This window comes from Oreochromis aureus, linkage group 4 (assembly GCF_013358895.1).
Source record: "Oreochromis aureus strain Israel breed Guangdong linkage group 4, ZZ_aureus, whole genome shotgun sequence".
In the NCBI taxonomy this organism is placed as follows: Eukaryota; Metazoa; Chordata; class Actinopteri; order Cichliformes; family Cichlidae; genus Oreochromis; species Oreochromis aureus.
This window is the reverse complement of record NC_052945.1, coordinates 35,036,483-35,055,685: the sequence shown is the minus strand read 5'-3', so window position 1 is coordinate 35,055,685 and position 19,203 is coordinate 35,036,483.

Sequence of the window (19,203 nt, the reverse complement as noted above, 5' to 3'; positions counted from 1 at the left end):
TGGAAATAAAGTGAAGGAACATTTCTTCATGGTTCAGAGGTTGCTTCAGACATGTTTGCTCAGATTTACAAAGTGTGAAAATGTGATGTGATGGGTCAGAACTAACCCATGAAAACTTAAAACATATTTAGTTTTTTTAAATGTATTTATAACATTTATTTTGAATTAATTAAAAATAAAACCTAACGCTACACCAGCTTCATGCTTTAACAGTGTGTACAACAAACCTGATGACACTAACTCCCAGAAACCTTAAGTCAACCAAACTTGAATAACGATGGCAAAGACTGAATTTTACCTAGCCCTAAACCTGTCATACCATGTCATAAAAGCTAAACCTGTGTGGTTATAACAATAAATACAGAAGTCTTTCCTCTGTATATTTTGTTTTATAAACTGGTTTGAATAACTAAACTTAAACAGACTCACATGTTGACTGAGGGAGAAAATTGTATTTGAAGCACACTGTTTATTACTGCTTTACAAAAACAGATCATCTTCAAATCTTTGTTGCGATTGACCAGCTATGACTGACTCAGCTAAGAGCCTTATGAAAACAAGTGAATGGCAAAGTTGAAAGGCTTTTGTTTTATTTGTGGTTTTCTTCTTCCCTCTGGTGGTTAATCTAGTTATGATAAGGTGAATGATCCAGAGGGGTTCAGCAAGTATATTTAATGAACTGAAAATTGAAAGCCTACCTGTGATATATGTGTTACTGCAGTCAATAATTTCACGGTGAGAAATGTGTGACAAATTAAATGATAATACTTTCACTTGCTAGCATCAATCTGCTGCTCCCTTCTCCTCTCGCTCATGAACAAAACCACACGATAGACTCGTGCACTTGGGGCAGTAACTTGAGCCTGACCCGGAGTATGCGCTCCACGCTTTTCTGGCTGAGGACCAAGGTCTTAGACTTGGAGGTGCTGACTGTCATTCCCGCCACTTCACATTTGGCTGAAGCTGCTCCAGCATGAGCTGCAGGCCACCACCTGATGAAGCCAACAGAACCATATCCTCTGCAACAAACAGAGATGAGACTCTGAGGCTACAGCTAGAAATTCTGTCCATAAAAACTATAAAGGGCAGTCCTGGTGGAGTCCAATATGCACTATGGACTATATGCAATATGCATATGGGAACAAGTCAGACTCTTTGCTGGCAATGTCTTGATACATGCTCAATGATCCAGGTAAGGAAATCGCAGAAAACAGGTTCTGTTCATCTGGACATACTGTTTTACTGAAAATGTTGCATCCAGATTAACAGAATTAACTCTCTGGGGTTTTTGCCAGCTCCTGTAACAGTGTTTAGGGATCAAATGGCTTGTAACAACGGGCAGACACCCCATATTCCCAAAGCACCCCCACTGGATACTCAGAGGGTCATGGTCAAATGCCATCTCCAGGTTCACAAAACACATGTGGACTGGTTGGGAAAACTCCCATACATCTTTAAATATCGTTGGGAGGATAAAGAGCTGGTCCAGTGTTCCACAACCAGGACCAAAACCACATGATTTCTACTTTATCTGAGGTTTGACTCACAGAAGGACTCTCCACTCCAGTACCCTGACATAGACTTTCCCAAGAGCTCTAGGATTCTGATCCCCCTGTAGCTGGAGCACACCCCAGCCTGCCAGTGGAGAGGCACTACCATAGATCTCTATGTGATGTTGTAGAGGCGTGTCAACCAGGACAGCCTACAACATCCAGATCCTTTATGAACTCAGGATGAACCTCATCCACCCCAAGGAGTTGTTTAACTGCTACAATGACCTCACCCCTATTGATGGTCAAGTCATTCCCCTCGTTCCCAGACTCAGATCAAATATACTCTACATTGGTCAGAAGGCACTGGGATTGTTGAAGTTGAAGCTTCTTCAACCTATAAAGCTTCTCAGCTGAGAGGTTCAATTCAATTCAATTCAATTTTATTTATATAGCGCCAAATCACAACAAAAGTTGCCTCAAGGCGTTTCCTAGGTACAGAGAAAAACCCAACAATCATATGACCCCTATGAGCAAGCACTTTGGTGACAGTGGAAAGGAAAAACTCCCTTTTAACAGGAAGAAACCTCCGACAGAACCAGGCTCAGGGAGGGGCGGGGCCATCTGCTGCGACCGGTTGGGGTGAGAGAAGGAAGACAGGATAAAGACATGCTGTGGAAGAGAGACAGAGATTAATAACAGATATGATTCGATGCAGAGAGGTCTATTAACACATAGTGAGTGAGAAAGGTGACTGGAAAGGAAAAACTCAATGCATCATGGGAATCCCCAGCAGCCTACGTCTATTGCAGCATAACTAAGGGAGGATTCAGGGTCACCTGGTCCAGCCCTAACTATATGCTTTAGCAAAAAGGAAAGTTTGAAGCCTAATCTTGAAAGTAGAGATAGTGTCTGTCTCCTGAATCCAAACTGGAAGCTGGTTCCACAGAAGAGGGGCCTGAAAACTGAAGGCTCTGCCTCCCATTCTACTTTTAAATACTCTAGGAACAACAAGTAGGCCTGCAGTGTGAGAGCGAAGTGCTCTAATAGGGTGATATGGTACCACAAGATCATTAAGATAAGATGGGGCCTGATTATTTAAGACCTTGTATGTGAGGAGCAGGATTTTGAATTCTGGATTTAACAGGAAGCCAATGAAGGGAAGCCAATACAGGAGAAATCTGTTCTCTTTCTAGTCCCTGTCAGGACTCTTGCTGCAGCATTTTGGATTAGCTGAAGGCTTTTCAGCGAGTTTTAGGACATCCTGATAATAATGAATTACAGTAGTCCAGCCTGGAAGTAATAAATGCATAAACTAGTTTTTCAGCATCACTCTGAGACAGGATATTTCTAATTTTAGAGATGTTGCGCAAATGGAAGAAAGCAGTCTTACATATTTGTTTAATATGTGCGTTGAAGGACATGTCCTGGTCAAAAATGACTCCAAGGTTCCTCACAGCATTACTGGAGGCCAAGGTAATGCCATCCAGAGTAAGAATCTGCTTAGATACCATATTTCTAAGATTTTCAGGGCCGAGTACAATAACCTCAGTTTGATCTGAAATAAGAAGCAGAAAGTTAGCGGCCATCCAGGTCTTTATGTCTTTAAGACATTCCTGCAGTTTAACTAATTGGTCTGTGATACCTGGCTTCATGGATAGATAGAGCTGCGTGTCATCAGCATAGCTGTGAAAATGTATGCTATGTCTTCTAATGATGCTGCCTAAGGGAAGCATGTATAATGTAAACAGAATTGGTCCTAGCACCGAACCCTGTGGAACACCATAATTAACCTTAGTGTGTGAAGCGGACTCTCCATTTACATGAACAAATTGGAGTCTATTAGATAGATATGATACAAACCACTGCAGTGCAGTACCTGTAATACCTACAGCATGTTCTAATCGCTCTAATAGGATATTATGGTCAACAGTATCAAACACTGCACTGAGGTCTAGCAGGACAAGCACAGAGATGAGTCCACTGTCAGAGGCCATAAGAAGATCATTTGTAACCTTCACTAAAGCTGTTTCTGTGCTGTGATGAGCTCTGAAACCTGACTGAAACTCTTCAAATAAGCCATTCCTCTGCAGATGATCTGTTAGCTGTTTGACAACTACTCTTTCAAGGATGTTTGATATGAAAGGAAGGTTGGAGATTGGCCTATAATTAGCTAAGACTGCTGGGTCTAGAGATGCTTTTTGAGTAAAGGTTTAACTACAGCCACCTTGAAGGCCTGTGGTACATAGCTGATTATTAGAGATAGGTTGATCATATTTAAGATCGAAGCATTAATTAATGGCAGGACTTCTTTGAGCAGTTTTGTAGGAATGGGGTCTAAAAGACACGTTGATGGTTTGGAGGAATTAATTATTGAAGTTAACTCAGAAAGATCAATTGGAGAAAAGAGTCTAACTTAACATCGATGGTACTAAGAGTAGCTGTAGATAATATTACATCTGTGGGATGATTATTGGTAATTTTTCTCTAATGATAAAAATTTTATTTGTGAAGAAGTTCATGAAGTCATTACTAGTTAACGTTAAAGGGATTGTTGGCTCAGTAGAGCTCTGACTGTTTGTCAGCCTGGCTACAGTGCTGAAGAGAAACCTGGGGTTGTTCTTATTTTCTTCAATCAGTGACGAATAGTAAGATGTTCTGGCTTTGGGGAGGGCTTTCTTATAAAGCAGCAAACTATATCTCCAGGCTAAATGATGATCCTCTAAATTTGTGACACGCCATTTCCTCTCCAGCTTACGAGTTATCTGCTTTAGGCTACGTGTTTGAGAATTATACCACGGAGTCAGGTACTTCTGATTTGAGGCCTTAGTTTTCACAGGAGCTACAGTATCCAGAGTCGTACGTAGTGAGGAGGTAAAATTATTAACAAGATAATCGACCTCTGTTGGAGTAGCGTTCAGATAGCTGCTCTGCTCTATGTTGGTACAGGGCATTGAAGATGATAACAGTGGGTGGATTATATTCTTAAACTTAGTTACAGCGCTTTCAGAAAGACATCTACTTTGATAAAGTCTACTCTCCACTGCTGTGTAATCAATTATTGTAAATGTAAATGTTATCAGGAAATGATCAGACAGCAGAGGGTTTTCAGGAAACACTGTTAAATGTTCAGTTTCTATGCCATATGTTAAAACAAGATCTAGAGTGTGATTAAAGTGGTGGGTGGGTTCTTTTACAGTTTGAGAGAAGCCAATTGAGTCTAATAACAGATTAAATGCCATGTTGAGGCTGTCATTTTTAGCATCTACATGGATGTTAAAATCACCCACAATAATTATTTTATCTGAGCTGAGCACTAAATCAGATAAAAAGTCTGAGAAATCAGAGAGAAACTCTGTGTAAGGCCCAGGTGGACGATAGATGATAACAAGTAAGACTGGTTTCTGAGTTATACAGCTGGGGTGGACGAGGCTAAGCATCAGGCTTTCAAATGAATTAAAAGTCTGTCTTGGTCTTTCGTTAATTAATAGACTGGTGTGAAAATTGCTGCCACACCGCCCCCTCGGCCTGTGCTTCGAGGTTTCTGGTAGTTAGAATGACTCGGGGGTGTTGATTCATTTAAACTAACATACTCATCCTGCTGCAACCAGGTTTCTGTAAGGCAGAGTAAATCGATTTGTTGATCAATTATTAAGTCATGTACTAACAGAGACTTGGAGGAGAGAGACCTAATATTTAATAATCCACATTTCACTGTTTTACTCTTTGGTTCAGATGTGGATACTGTATTGTTCTTTCTTTGTGATTTTTTATGTTTAAGTTGTTTGTTGCTGGATTTAGTTTGTTTTTTGTCTGTTTGGGAGCTGACACAGTCTCAATGGAGATGGGTTTTTTGGGGGGGTAGCAGGAGGAGAGAAGCTGCAGAGAGGCGTGTAAGACTGCAACTCTGCTTCCTGGTCCCAACTCTGGATAGTCATATTTTGGGGGGTTTAATAAATTGGTCCATATTTCTAGAAATGAGAGCTGCTCCATCCAAAGTGGGATGGATGCCGTCTCTCCTAACAAGACCAGGTTTCCTCCAGAAGGTTTGCCAATTATCTATGAAGCCCACATTGTTTCTGGGACACCACTCAGACAGCCAGCAATGTAAGGAGAACATGCGGCTAAACATGTCACTCCTGGTAGGTTCCCCCAGGAACCTACGCCAGGATCCTGTTTGTGGACTTCAGCTCTGCCTTCAACACCATCCTTCCAGACCATCTCCAAGGCAAGCTTTCCCAGATGAATGTGCCTGATCCCATCTGCCGGTGGATCACTGACTTCCTGACGGACAGGAAGCAGCATGTGAGGCTGGGAAAGAATGTCTCGACTCTCCCGGACCATCAGCACCGGCTCCCCTCAGGGCTGTGTTCTTTCTCCTCTGCTCTTCTCCCTGTACACCAACTGCTGCACCTCCACCCACCAGTCTGTCAAGCTAATCAAGTTTGCAGATGACACCACCGTTATTGGACTCATCTCGGACGGGATGAGTCTGCCTACAGAAGGGAGGTTGAACGTCTGGTGTCCTGGTGCAGCCACAACAACCTGGTGCTGAATGCCCAGAAGACAGTGGAGATTATTGTGGACTTCAGGAAGCACACAGCCCCACTCCCCCATCATCCTGACTGACACCCTCATCACCTCTGTGGACTCATTCCGCTTCCTGGGTACCACCATCACCCAGGACCTGAAGTGGGAGCCCACCATCACCTCCGTCATAAAGAAAGCCCAGCAGAGGATGTACTTCCTGAGGCAGCTGAAGAAATTCAACCTGCCAACACGGACGATGATGCAATTCTACACCGCAATCATCGAGTCCATCCTCACCTCCTCCATCACCGTGTGGTACGCTGGAGCCACTATCAGGGACAAACTGAGACTGCAGCGTGTTGTGCGCTCTGCTGAGAAGGTGATTGGCTGCAAACTCCCATCTCTGCAGGACCTGTACACCTCCAGGACACTGGGGCGTGCAGCTCGGATCAGTGGTGACCCTTCTCACCCTGGACACAGTCTGTTTGACCTGCTCCCCTCAGGCAGGAGGCTCCGGTCCATTCGCACCAGAACCTCTCGCCACAAGAACAGTTTCTTCCCCTCTGCTGTTGGACTCATGAACAATAACCATATGACTGTTGCCACCACTAACACGTGACCCTACACTGTGTTCACTGCATCATTCCATGTTTGGCACTGATCACCACCTGCACTCATGTATATATCTATCTACTTAGCACTTTTAATTCTTATTTTTATGTCTGTTTAAGAGTTGTATAACAGTATGTTTGCACTAAGTACCGCAGCAATTTCCTAATGTTGTAAACCTGCTCAACATTTGGCAATAAAACCCTTTCTGATTCTGATTCTGATTCTGATTGGGGAGGGGACCAGAGAAAACTACAGAGTCCCACATTGTTTTGGCAAAGTTACACACCGATTCAATATTGATTTTAGTGACCTCCGATTGGCGTAACCGGGTGTCATTACTGCCGACGTGAATTATGATCTTACTGTATTTACGTTTACCCTTAGCCAGCAGTTTTAAATTTCCTTCAATGTCGCCTGCTCTGGCCCCTGGAAGGCAATTGACTATGGTTGCCGGTGTCTCTAGCTTCAGATGTCTGAGAACAGAATCACCAATTACCAGAGTTTGACCCCCGGCGGGTGTGTCGCCGAGTGGGGGAAAACGGTTAGACACATGAACAGGTTGGTGGTGTACCTGGGGCTTCTGTTTAGGACTATGCTTCCTCCTCACCGTCACCCAGCCGCCCTCTTTCCCCAGCTGCTTGGGGTCTGCCGGGGAACAGCTAGCGGGGCCTGCGCTATCTTCGGCTGCACCAGCTACAGGGGCCTGGCTAGCTACGGGTGAATGAAGGGTGCGAAGCCGAGTCTCCAATTCACGTCTTCAAGAAATCAAAAGAAGTCCAGTCACTTTTCTTTTCAAGTTTCTTAAAAATCTCTTGCTCTGTTAAAAAAAAAAGCACTTAGAAAAATTGTATACGGCAGCAAAAACTTTGCCTTCCAGTTTAGATAAAAACATAAATAACAAAATAACAAAAGAATGCCAACAAAAGGTCTGATTGAAGTTTGTAACTGTTTTTTAAACGAATTCACAAAGTCAGCTAAACGGAGCTGCCATGGTAAACTGTTCCAGAGCGTTAGAGCCACAGACTAAAAGGTTCTGCACCCCCTAGTCATCAGCCTTGTACAAAGGACAACTAACAGACTTTGAGCTTGTGAGCAAAGACAGCAATAAGCAGTGTATTTAACAAGGAGTTGAGATATATAGTGTGGAGCTTGTCCATTGTATGTGCAAGTAAGCACATTCTAAAATCAACTAGGAGCCGATTTAAAGAGAATAAAATATAGGTACTGTGAACTCTCCTGCTAGTGCATTGGGAGTCTGGTTGAAGCATTTTGTATTGGTTGGATGTCCTGGGTCATTACTGGGTCAACTCATTTTTGAGTTTTGTCTTTATTCCATTTTTTCATTACACTTCTATAATGTCTAGTTTCTTTTTTGTTTTTTGCACCTGTCCCGTCCAGCAGTTGTAGCACGCATTCATGCTCTGAATGTGCCAAACACCTTTGCTTTCCCAAAAGGACCACTGCAGACTCTCTATTGGCTCCTCCTGTCAATCTTTATGAATTTTATTTTATTATTCAGATTATTGTCTGTGTGGATATTATGCTGGAGCCGACAGGGAGTGAAGGCCAAGTTGGTAAAAGATGAGGAAAAAAGAGAAGAAAGTGCAGGAATGTAGGAGAAAACATGGATGCACAGCACCTTAAAGACAAATCAAAGGGAGTGTGTGCATCCACCCCAAAGGGGGAAGAGGGAGGCCCCGAACAGAGCTTAAGTCCCTTTAGTCCCTGTATTCTTGCCACCCTTATCTTCCTGTGTCTGGCCCTGTCTAATCTGTGTTTTTTCCTTTAGTCTCATACATGAAGTCAGTCTTGTGTTTTTTTTTACCCTTCTGTCTCAGAGTGTCACAGTTGGCTTTATTAAATCTTATTCCCAATAACCTGTTTATCCACTGTTGGCAAGGACTTGCCAGCAGTGGATAAACAGTCAGTTAGGGTGGATAGCCTATCTTGGTAGTGGGGTTTAAAAGACATATACAGCTGAATAGTATAGGCATAGAAATGATAAATACCAGAATAAGACTCAGTGATGCTGGCTAAAGGAATGATAATGGAAAATAACGGAACCAGGATTAGACTTTGTGGAACACTACAAGTTAGTGTAAGAGTGTAGGAGAACTTTCTCACCCTAATAGAGAAAGACCTTCAGGAGAAATAGAAGGAAAACCAGTCTAATCCAATAAGACTACAAACCTGTAGGTAGCTGAAAAAAGTGGGTGTGCGGCTCCTGTATTTAGCTATAAGTTGTTCAAAGGAAGAGATCATTAAACGATTAGGACAAAGTCTTGTCCTGCAGATAGGACCAGGCCAAAATGGCACCTAAATTGATTCCAGATTTTAACTATTTTATGCAATATTCAGCCAGAGATGATGCTACACAGGAGGAGCTCTCCATTCTCAGCCACTCAAGGATGTCAGAGGCAATATTTTTTATTCCAAACACTTACTTAGCACTTAGTTCATCCTACGCCGTGTGGTGCATTGGGCAGCTAATGCTTTCCATTGTCGACGATCAGCGGCAATTGCTTCTTTTTTTTTCTTTTTTTTCTTTTTTTTTGTCTGTCCCATTTGGTTCTTTAGCCGTCAGAATTGTTGTCTGAAGACCAACAAGGATACCAAATGGATTTATTTTGCCAAATGGATCATCATGGCATTGCCGTATTGGTCCATTTGATCAAACTTTGTTGTTATTATTTATTTTATTTTCAGTTGTTACAGATGGGACAGACATGACTGGGGGATAGGAAAGGGAGAAAGAAAGAGAGGAAGGAAAGAAAAACAGAAGGAAAAGGGACAGTGAGAAAGGGCACTTACAAAGACAAAGAGAAAGAAAAATCAAAATCAAAAATCTCCTGGATCACCTGTTGAGAGAAAAAGAAGAAAAGACAAGCAAAAAAAACAAACAAAAAACAAAGCAACATACTAAACACAACACCATCACGTTAATCTAGCTGAGTGTGAATAGCAGTAAATACTAAATATTGAAAGTTGTTGTGCAGCACGAGGACAGACAGCGCACAATGTGCTTTGAAGTAGCAGCTAAGAAAGGTGTAGTTTATGTCTGAACAGTGAACACCCGTGTGCACACCTGTGTGGATCAACGCTTGTATACAAAAAGGTTTCCCCATGTAACGGTCTGCTAGAGGGTGTGGAGGTCCATAGCCCCGTCCCCAGGGCATGAAGCAGGCATGGAGGAGATCCAGGCTCCAGACATCCAGAGGCCCCAGAGTGCGAGAGCCCAAGGAGTACCACCGGAGGGGCATCCGTGCCACCTTCCTGGGAAGGGCTGAGGGGATCCCCAGACGAGGGGTCACCCAGTAGCCACGGAGCAGAAGCCAGAGGGGCTGCACCGGCGTGCCCGCCCGGCTCTGCCGGCAGCCAGCTGTGCCAGAGTGAACCGAGTTGCAGGCCCGAGGCCGGAGGCCCGAGGGCCCCTTTGCCCCAGAAGAGGCCTGACCGAGCGACAGGCACCGGGCCCGCCAAGTAGCCACCGGGAGTGAGCTGGTGCATACCTGAGCGCCCAGCCCGGACACCAAGAACCACCAATGCACCAACCCCTGAGGGCATCAGTTACCAGCAGGGAGTGTGGTGAGGGGAGATAGGCCTCCACACTTGGAGGGCCTGGGATTACCCAGGGAGGTGGAGTCTAAGACCCGACCTGACATATAGACACAGACAAACAGGCACACACAGACATAAACATGCTTTCCCACCCTCATGCACACATATACAAACACTCAGCACTCACCCAACGTAGGGATAGACATACATAGACATGTACACACAATCATACTCCCCAAACATACTCTATGCCCCGGGTCCAGGTACCCTCGCCCCCAGAGGGGGAAACGGCACCCAGACCCAAGAGATGTGACCCTTTCCCCCGGCAATTGCTTCTGCTTCATCCCAGTTAACGCCAACATGCTCCAGATCATCTATTAGGGTCCGGCGCCAGGTGGTCTTAGGTCGTCCTCTTTTGCGATTTCCCTCTACGTAGAAATCATGTCACGGCGACTTTGGCCAGCCAGTGAAGGGGCAGGCCGAAGATGTGTCCCACAAACCAAAATCAACGCTGTTTGCCTAAATAACTGGGCGCCATACCATTTAAAAAATTGAAAGTAAGTAAAAGAATCTTAAAATTAATATGATAATGGACAGAGAGTCAGTGTAAATTTGCTAAAACTGGAGTGACGTGTTCATACCTTCTAACATCTGTTAAAAAACATGCAGCAGCATTTTGGGCTAACTACAAGCAATGGAGAGATGACTGCTCAGGACCCAAATAGAGGGAATGTCAGTAGTCCAATCTAGAGCTGATGAAGGCATGAATACGTTTTTCTAGGGCTTTAGGAGGAAGATAATGCTGAAAAACAGCGGGGCATTTAGAAGATGTCTCTAGATCTACCACTGTCTGTAAATGTGGAGACCTTAAAGCTGAGATTGTTTCAATAAAGTATTTCAAAAAGTGCAGAGGAAGCCTCCGCAGGAACAGTGGCACAGGGGTTAATCAAGAATTGAAAATATTAAAAAGAACTCTGGGCTTTTGTGACTGTGACCCTGAAGGACCCGACAAGACTCAGGATGCTCACTGTTAGCTTTTTTAACTGTGAGGTTCAGCACTTTGCAGTGCACTCTGCTCCAACCCTCTGCTGTAGCCGCTACTCCCTTCTCTCCGGCCCAGCCACTACTGAAATAGGGAAAGCATGATTAGATGACGTTCGGTGCCTGCAAATACCAGCCTTCCCTGAACCCGCTGTTCCAGTCCTCCCCTGCAGCCCAGCCACCAACCACACCCCACCACAGTGACTGTTGCTAGAAATTATGCTGGACAGAAAAGCAGATTTTGCAGCATTAACAGTCTTCTGATATTTTGATAAGCAGTCATTTAGGATGCCCAAAGACACCTGGAGTTTGTCCTTCTTCCACTTTCTCTCTGTGCATTGACAGCGCAGGTGGTTTCATTCAGCCAATGTTTACATGAAGATTTAGTGTGTTTAGTCCTGAGCGGAGCAACAGAGGATACCAGAGCATGTCGAGTTCAAAAGATTAGGTAGCTCTTCAACCGGTAGTTCTGCACTAAGGTTGGCATTGTAGAGGACAGAGTTGGTAAAAGTGGAGGAAAAGTGAACAGCGGTTGATGAATTTATCATGGCAACTAACGCACAGGTCCCCTGCTGTTCAACTCCACGTTACACACTGCAGTATTAAACGTCACTGGGAAATGATCCAATATCTCACAGAGAAACCCCTGGACCCCCCCCACTGACATCACCGCTGTGGCATGCAGGGGAACATACCATGCAGGGGTTGGTCCTTCAGTGATGGTTCCTCTTCTTACTCCTCTTCTTTCTTGGGTTTCTGCTACCTGAGGTATTCACTAAGTACACTGTCAGTTATGCCCATTGTCCTGATGTACTCATGGATCTATGTTTTGCCATCATGGACTGTAGTTCTAACACTCACTAGTCCTCGGGTTCCTTCCTTCCACTTAGCGTACAGCCTCAGGGTGCTGGATTTGGGTTGAAACCTTCTATGCGCAGTGAGGAGCTTCCTTGTCTTGACGCCAGTGGCTTCTATCTCCTCCTTTGGTCAACCTATTATCCCAGCAGGGTATCTGATCACCAGAAAGATGTAAATGTTAATTGCCTGAATCTTGTTTGCCACACCTTCATCGAATTCCTGATGAAGGCTCTTAGGGTGCAGATCCCGTTGGTCTTGTACAGTTACAGGCTTTCCAAAATCCATTTGTAAGGCACCGAATCATAGGCCTTCTTGTTGTCAGTCCAGGTGGTCCACAGAATGGTCAGTGTGGTGTTACATTGCAAGTGACTGCTTATCGACTAGGAGTTGGTGTTCTCTGTTTTTTCTGCCAATTCTTTTTCTGGGTCCTGCCTGATAGGACCTTCCATGTTGTGCTGAGACAGGTTATTGGCCAGTAGTTGGATGGGAAGGTTCAGTTCTGGGGATCTGGACCGTCTAGCCTTTGGTCATCCATTCACATTAGGTTCATTTGTGCTGTCAGTTCATTAGCTAGCAGGCATGGATCATGTCAGGCTCTGGTGTTGTTCAAGTCTTCATGCTTGAGACTCATTCTTGGATGGCTGCCACAGTGATGTTTTCTAGATTCTCCTCAGGGAGGTTTCTGTGGTTTGCTCTTAGATCCACTAGCCACTGAGAATTTCAATTTCTCTGGGATACCTCTTCAAGCAGCTAGCCAAGGCAGTGAGTCTTTGCTTGACATTTACGTTTACGTTTTAGCTCCTTGTTTAGATAGATTAGATTAGATTAGATTAGATTAGATTAGATAAAACTTTATTAATCCCTCGGGTGGGTTCCTCCGGGAAATTTGGTTTCCAATAGCACAGCACCGAAGTTACAGAATGTGAGCAGAAATATACCATATATACACATATATAAATACAGAGTATACAAAAGGGATAAATAGAATAAATAGGAATAAGAATACAAGGGAACTGTTGATATATGAATCAATAAATTAGCCCCCACCCACCCCCACCAGAAAGGCAAAGGCACCCTCCCTTTGCCTCAGGGAAACAATGTGCAATAAGGGTACCAAAATGTAACAGTTTTCCGTGTTTACTAATTTAGTAAATTTATGAGAAAACAACTAATTGCTTCAAAATTTTCAGTTTTATTTTAACAAACATCAAGTTTCAAGTTAAACACAGAAGTACTTAATGCAACAGCTAAATAAATGGTGAATGAACTGCTCTTTATGTAGTGCTTTTCTACTCTACTTGAGCACTCATTCATACAAGCAACTGGGGTTCAGTATCTTACCCAAGGATACTTTGGGATACAGACCGGAGCAGCCAGGGATCGGAGCAGCCGGGATCAGGCCACCAACCACCAATCAGTAGATGATTTGTATGAAATTGTTGCAGCTTTAAGGCAGGGATGACTCCGGGAGTTGCTTTCTCACTGCATATGCTTTATTTCAAAATCAGATCAATGACAAAAACATACAGCAGCTCCTCTTCAACTCCTAGCCCTTGGCTGCGGTGGAAAAAGAACAACTCCAGTCCCCTTCAAGGAACATACGTACAAAAGAGTTTTTCTGACACACCAATGGGGCGTTCAATGCTGTCTTGTAAATCTGAGTACTCTGGCAGAATAACAGTTCAAATGAAAAATACACCAGAACAAACAAGCAAAAAAAGTGTGGGGTACCTTTGAACCAATGAACAAAGTATAACAATTTATACTTTTTACAATAACCCGACCCTGTCAATATGTTTATCTGTTAGGATGCCTGGGTCATTGACCCAGGGCTTTTGAGTTTATTATATTATTTATCTTTTCTAGTCTTTGGTTTCTTTCTTAGAGTTCCGTCTTATGGTTTATGTCTCTGTGTTCTATAGTTGCTGTCTCCCCTGTCGGCTGTATCCCCTTGTTAAGTTCGCGTCTCTGTGTTATGTTTCCTGTTTTACTTTGAAAGTCCGTGTTTCATGTTAGTGTATCTGGTTTTGCTTCCCTTGTCTCGTTAGTCCTGATTTGCCCCAGCTGTGTTTCCCTCCTGTTGCCCATTCCCTGATTGCTCCCTCCATGTATTTAAGCCCTGTGTTTCAGTTTGTCATTGTTGTGTTGTCCCTCATGCTGTGTGGATCTCCCTGTGTTTCCCGTGAGTTTATGTTGTTTCCCAGTTTAGTTTGCTTTGCTTTGTATGCTCGTTTTCCCGTGCCAGCAAATAAAGCTGAGTATTTTGAGTTCATCCCTTGAGTCTGAGTCCTGTATTTTGGGTCCACCACTCCTCCTTGCCTGCCTGCCACACAGCCAACCTTAACAGAACGACGCGACCAGAACATGGACCCAGCAGCACTCGCCCCGTCTGATGAGCTCAGGGAGGATATAATTTATTCAGTGGAAAAATTATGTGACCTGTGGCTGAATCATCCAGGGGAGGAATTTCAGCGTGCTGTAGCAAACCGGCTACAGCGACTGGTTTCTGGTCTCCCCTGGCTTTTGGACTCACTTCACCCACTCATACAGGAGTTTTTCCTTAATGAGCTTCATCTGCATCCCCCTGTTGCTACCGCTCACCTACCCAACTCGGAGAAAGATGTGCTGCCCAGCCCGCCGGACTTGGAGTTGCCCGGCTCATTGGAGCCATCACCGAGGAGGAAGCAGCGGCCGCGCCACCAGCGTGTCACCCCACAGCTGGACTACGGGATGTCAAAACAGCCGGCTGTGGTGAGTGAAAAGGACACTCTTTCTGTTTCTTCGGGCCATGGGACTATTTATTCTGGGGCTATATTTTTTGCATCAGCTGCCCAGGCTTTGTTCATCTCCGCTGGCGGGTACGAGGGGCCCGTCCAGCCTTGTGTTCCCGCTGGGGGTTCTGGAGAACCGCACCAGCCTTTGTTCGTCTCCGCTGGAGGGTCCGAGGGGCCCGTCCAGCCTTCATCGCCACCGCTGGAGGGTCCGAGGGGCCCGTCCAGCCTTCGTTGCCACTGCTGGAGGGTCTGAGGGGCCCGTCCAGCCTTCGTCGCCACCACCTGCGGCTCCCACGCCGTCGCCTGCAGCTTCGCCGTCGCCTGGTCCGGCTTCGGCTTTGGCTTTGGCTTCGGCTTCGCCGTCGCTTGGTCCAGCCCTGGCTTTGGCTTCGCCGTCGCCTGGTCCAGCTTCGGCTTCAGCTTCGCCTGCTCGTCCTGTCCGGCCTGTCCGTCCTGTCCGTCCTGTCCGTCCTGTCCGGCCGCTTTCCAGGCCAATGACTGGACGTCCTCGCCGTCGTGGACGGCCTCCTGAACTGCTCCGTCGCCGCCGGTGCCTCCCGCCCGGACAGCCTTCTGAACTTTTTTCTGGACTCTTGGGCCGTCGTCCTCCGGGCCGGCCCCCTGAACTTTCTGTGGACTGTTCCTGGGCCTCAGTGCTGTTGTTGTGTTCTGTTTTGGACTTTGTTCCCTGTGTTTTGGTTTCCAGCTCCTTGTGTTTCATTTCTTTCGGGCCCTCCGTCCTGGACCCCCACTGCCCGCCCTGGTGGGGTTGTTTTTTGTTTTGTTGTTTCGGTTTGGGCTGTCTGGGAGCCAGCCCTTTAGGGGGGGGTACTGTTAGGATGCCTGGGTCATTGACCCAGGGCTTTTGAGTTTATTATATTATTTATCTTTTCTAGTGTTTGGTTTCTTTCTTAGAGTTCCGTCTTATGGTTTATGTCTCTGTGTTCCTTAGTTGCTCTGTCTCCCCTGTCGGCTGTATCCCCTTGTTAAGTTCGCGTCTCTGTGTTATGTTTCCTGTTTTACTTTGAAAGTCCGTGTTTCATGTTAGTGTATCTGGTTTTGCTTCCCTTGTCTCGTTAGTCCTGATTTGCCCCAGCTGTGTTTCCCTCCTGTTGCCCATGTCCTGATTGCTCCCTCTATGTATTTAAGCCCTGTGTTTCAGTTTGTCATTGTCGCGATCTACCCTTATCTAGCTGTGTGTTTTGTCTGCCCGTGTAAGTTATTTGGATTCTTACTTTTGTTCTGTTTGAGTTCAGCATTAAAGCTGTTTGAGTTTACGTTTGTCTCTGGAGTCTGCACTTTGGGTCCTTTTCCTGCCTGCACACAGCCGTCACATAACAGTACCTCTCACAAAATGTATGAATTACTTGGGAGTGGCTGTGAGCCACAGCAAACCCCAAGTAATACATCATAAATAACTGTGTTTGTGCGTGCCTGTGCTCATGCACGGGTTATGTGCAACACCATGATGCATGGGTCTGTATGTGCGATTGTATGTGTTGAATGTACCTAACTACTCTGTATGGAACTTTACAAATCAGAGTTAGATGGTACTCCAAATGTCATTTGACATCACACATGTATAGCCCTTAACTGACCCCCGATCTCCTGCTCCTCAGACCTGATTCTGGGATTCTCTCTTCCAGCTGTCCTCATCGAGGAAGTGACCTTATTGACCCTAAGTGTGCAGTCAAATTCTTTTCACCCATAAAATGTTCTTATGCTCGTTTCCTGTAAGTTTGTACATGCTCATTTTATTGCATGAGTTGATTGTTTATACATTCCATCACTCAATGCTCTCAAAGTGGTCTTAATCCCTGCTACTAGCTGCTGGTTCATTTTTGCTATCATGTGCCCATGGAGTGCAGTCTGCCCTTGCAGGCGGTCTTTATACTTCAAGCTCGGGTCTTCTAAAAGAGGCCTGGGCTTTCTCTTCTTCCTCTGCCTGTCCACCAATAGCATGTCAAATTGGTTAGCCATCATCAGTTTGTTTGTCTTTATCTGAAAGTCCCACAGGATCTACGTTATTTACCTTAGGGGGTGTGTCCCATTTTGATCTCGGGATTTCCAGGCCATATTCAGCACAGATGTTTCTGATGTTCATGAAGTGTGAAGTGCACCAAGGACAGTGTTGGGGAGTAACGGAATACATGTACCGCCGTTACGTATTCAGAATACAAAATATGAGTAACTGTATTCCGTTACAGTTACCGTTTAAAAAGGTGGTATTCAGAATACAGTTACTTTGTTGAAATAAATGGAATACACGGCGGTACTTCCTGTTTCATATTGTCGCTGGTCAGGATTATTTGGGTTTGTTTGACAGCTACGTAATGTTGTTCCAGGCGGCAGCGTTACGGTTGCCATGGTTACAGGGTGACGCGCTCTCTCTCTGCGTGTTTCCTGGGTGAGAGAGCGCTTTTTGTTGTTGTTGTTGTGCTAAGCTAAAGGTAGAATGCTACAGGCATGGCCCTAAAGAATGTAGCCTGATGGGCAGTGTAGTCCGTGCTGCAGGGAGAATGGACTACCATACCCGTTATGTGTCTGTGAGCGAGGGAGGAGAGAAAGGAAAAGTCCGAGCTGTCACGGAGCAAAAACGGGAGCTGGAAGCATGTAAATATAATAATAACCACTGCAGCCAAGAAGAGTGCCTGACGAGCCCATTTGTAAGTAAGCTATTAAGACTCAACTGTACACTGTGTTCGTGTTTTCCTCCGGAAAAATAAGTTCCGTTGGAGCAGCCTTTCAACGCCTCTCTCTGTCTCCCGCAAGCAAAGTTGACCCAGACAACAAAGTAAAGCTAGTTTTCGGCTACCAGCCCGACAGGGAACCGGACGTATTAGCCAGAGGTCCCTTTACTACGTTTCGTACTACGTACCTTCAGTAACAGTAATAAATCACAGCAATAGGACATTCATGTAGTTGTAAACAGCATGATAATATATTAAGTATTCCAAAGTATTCAGAATACGTTACTCTCATTGAGTAACGTAACGGAATACGTTACAGAATACATTTTGGGGCATGTATTCAGTATTCTGTAGTGGAATACATTTTAAAAGTAACCTTCCCAACACTGACCAAGGAGATGCCCTGTTTCCACTGCTGTCCTGCATAAGCTTGAACAGCCTCAGTGAGACCATCAGGAAGACTGGCTGGAATGGCGCAATTGTCAGCCACCTCCTCTACATGGATGACATCAAGCTGTATGGCAGGTGTGAATAAGACAGACTCACTGATCCACTACAATCTACAGCAACGACATCGGAATGTCATTTGGACTAGAGAAGTGTATTTGGTTGGTAATAAAGAAAGTGAAAGTAATCAGAACTGAGGTGATTGCACTACCTGACGGCAACATTGCAGACACTGAGAACAGTTATAAGTACCTAGGAATCCCAGAGACAAATGTGAACCATGACAGCACCACTAGGAAAGCTGCAACCACCTATTACCTCAGGATGAGCAGGCATGTCGTGAGGAGTCAGCTGAATGGCAAGAACAAGATCCAGGCAACCAACAACTTCATTCTGCCAGTGATCAGGTACCCTGCTGGGATAATAAGCTGACCGAAGGAAGAGAGAGAAGCCACTGACATCAAGAAAAGGATGCTCCTCAGCGCACATGGAGGGTTTCACCCCAAATCCAGCACCCTGAGACTATACGCTAAGCGGAAGGAAGGGGGCCGGGGACTGATGAGTGTCAGAACCACGATCCAGGATGGCAAAACAAAGATCCATGAGTACATCAGGACAATGGGCATAACTAACAGTGTACTTAATGAATACTGTTGCGTTTTCAGTTTCTCCCCAGTTCTTTTTATTCCTCAGGCCTCCAGAGACGACACCGGAACTCAGTAGTTATTTCACAAAACCTTTATTCATCTTCAGTCACTCATGCAACCTTCCAGAAGGGGAGATGTACAGGGCCCAGCAATTCCTCTGCAGATCTCAACTTCTTTGTCTGTTACAATCAGTTTTATAGAAGCGACACCCCATCATAAAACCCACATGGTGTGTTATAAACCCAAAACACTGTGTTTGTGTATGTATGTGCGAGCACGTGAGTGCCTGCGTGTGCGCGTACCTGTGTATGTGTGTGCACGTGAGTGAGTGTGTGTGTGTCGTAACAGTTAAAGCACTGGGTGTGTATCTCTGTATATGTGACTTCCTGCCAGTCATAAATGTCCATCTCCCCTCACCCAAACTACACCAAACTCCTCTACAAAACATGGTTATCAGGTCACAAGCACTGAGACCCCTACTCTACTTCCATTTGGCAGTTTCTACTGGGCCATTGGCCTCTTGTTGTCTTATTTTTACAGCTAAGCATGGGGGAGT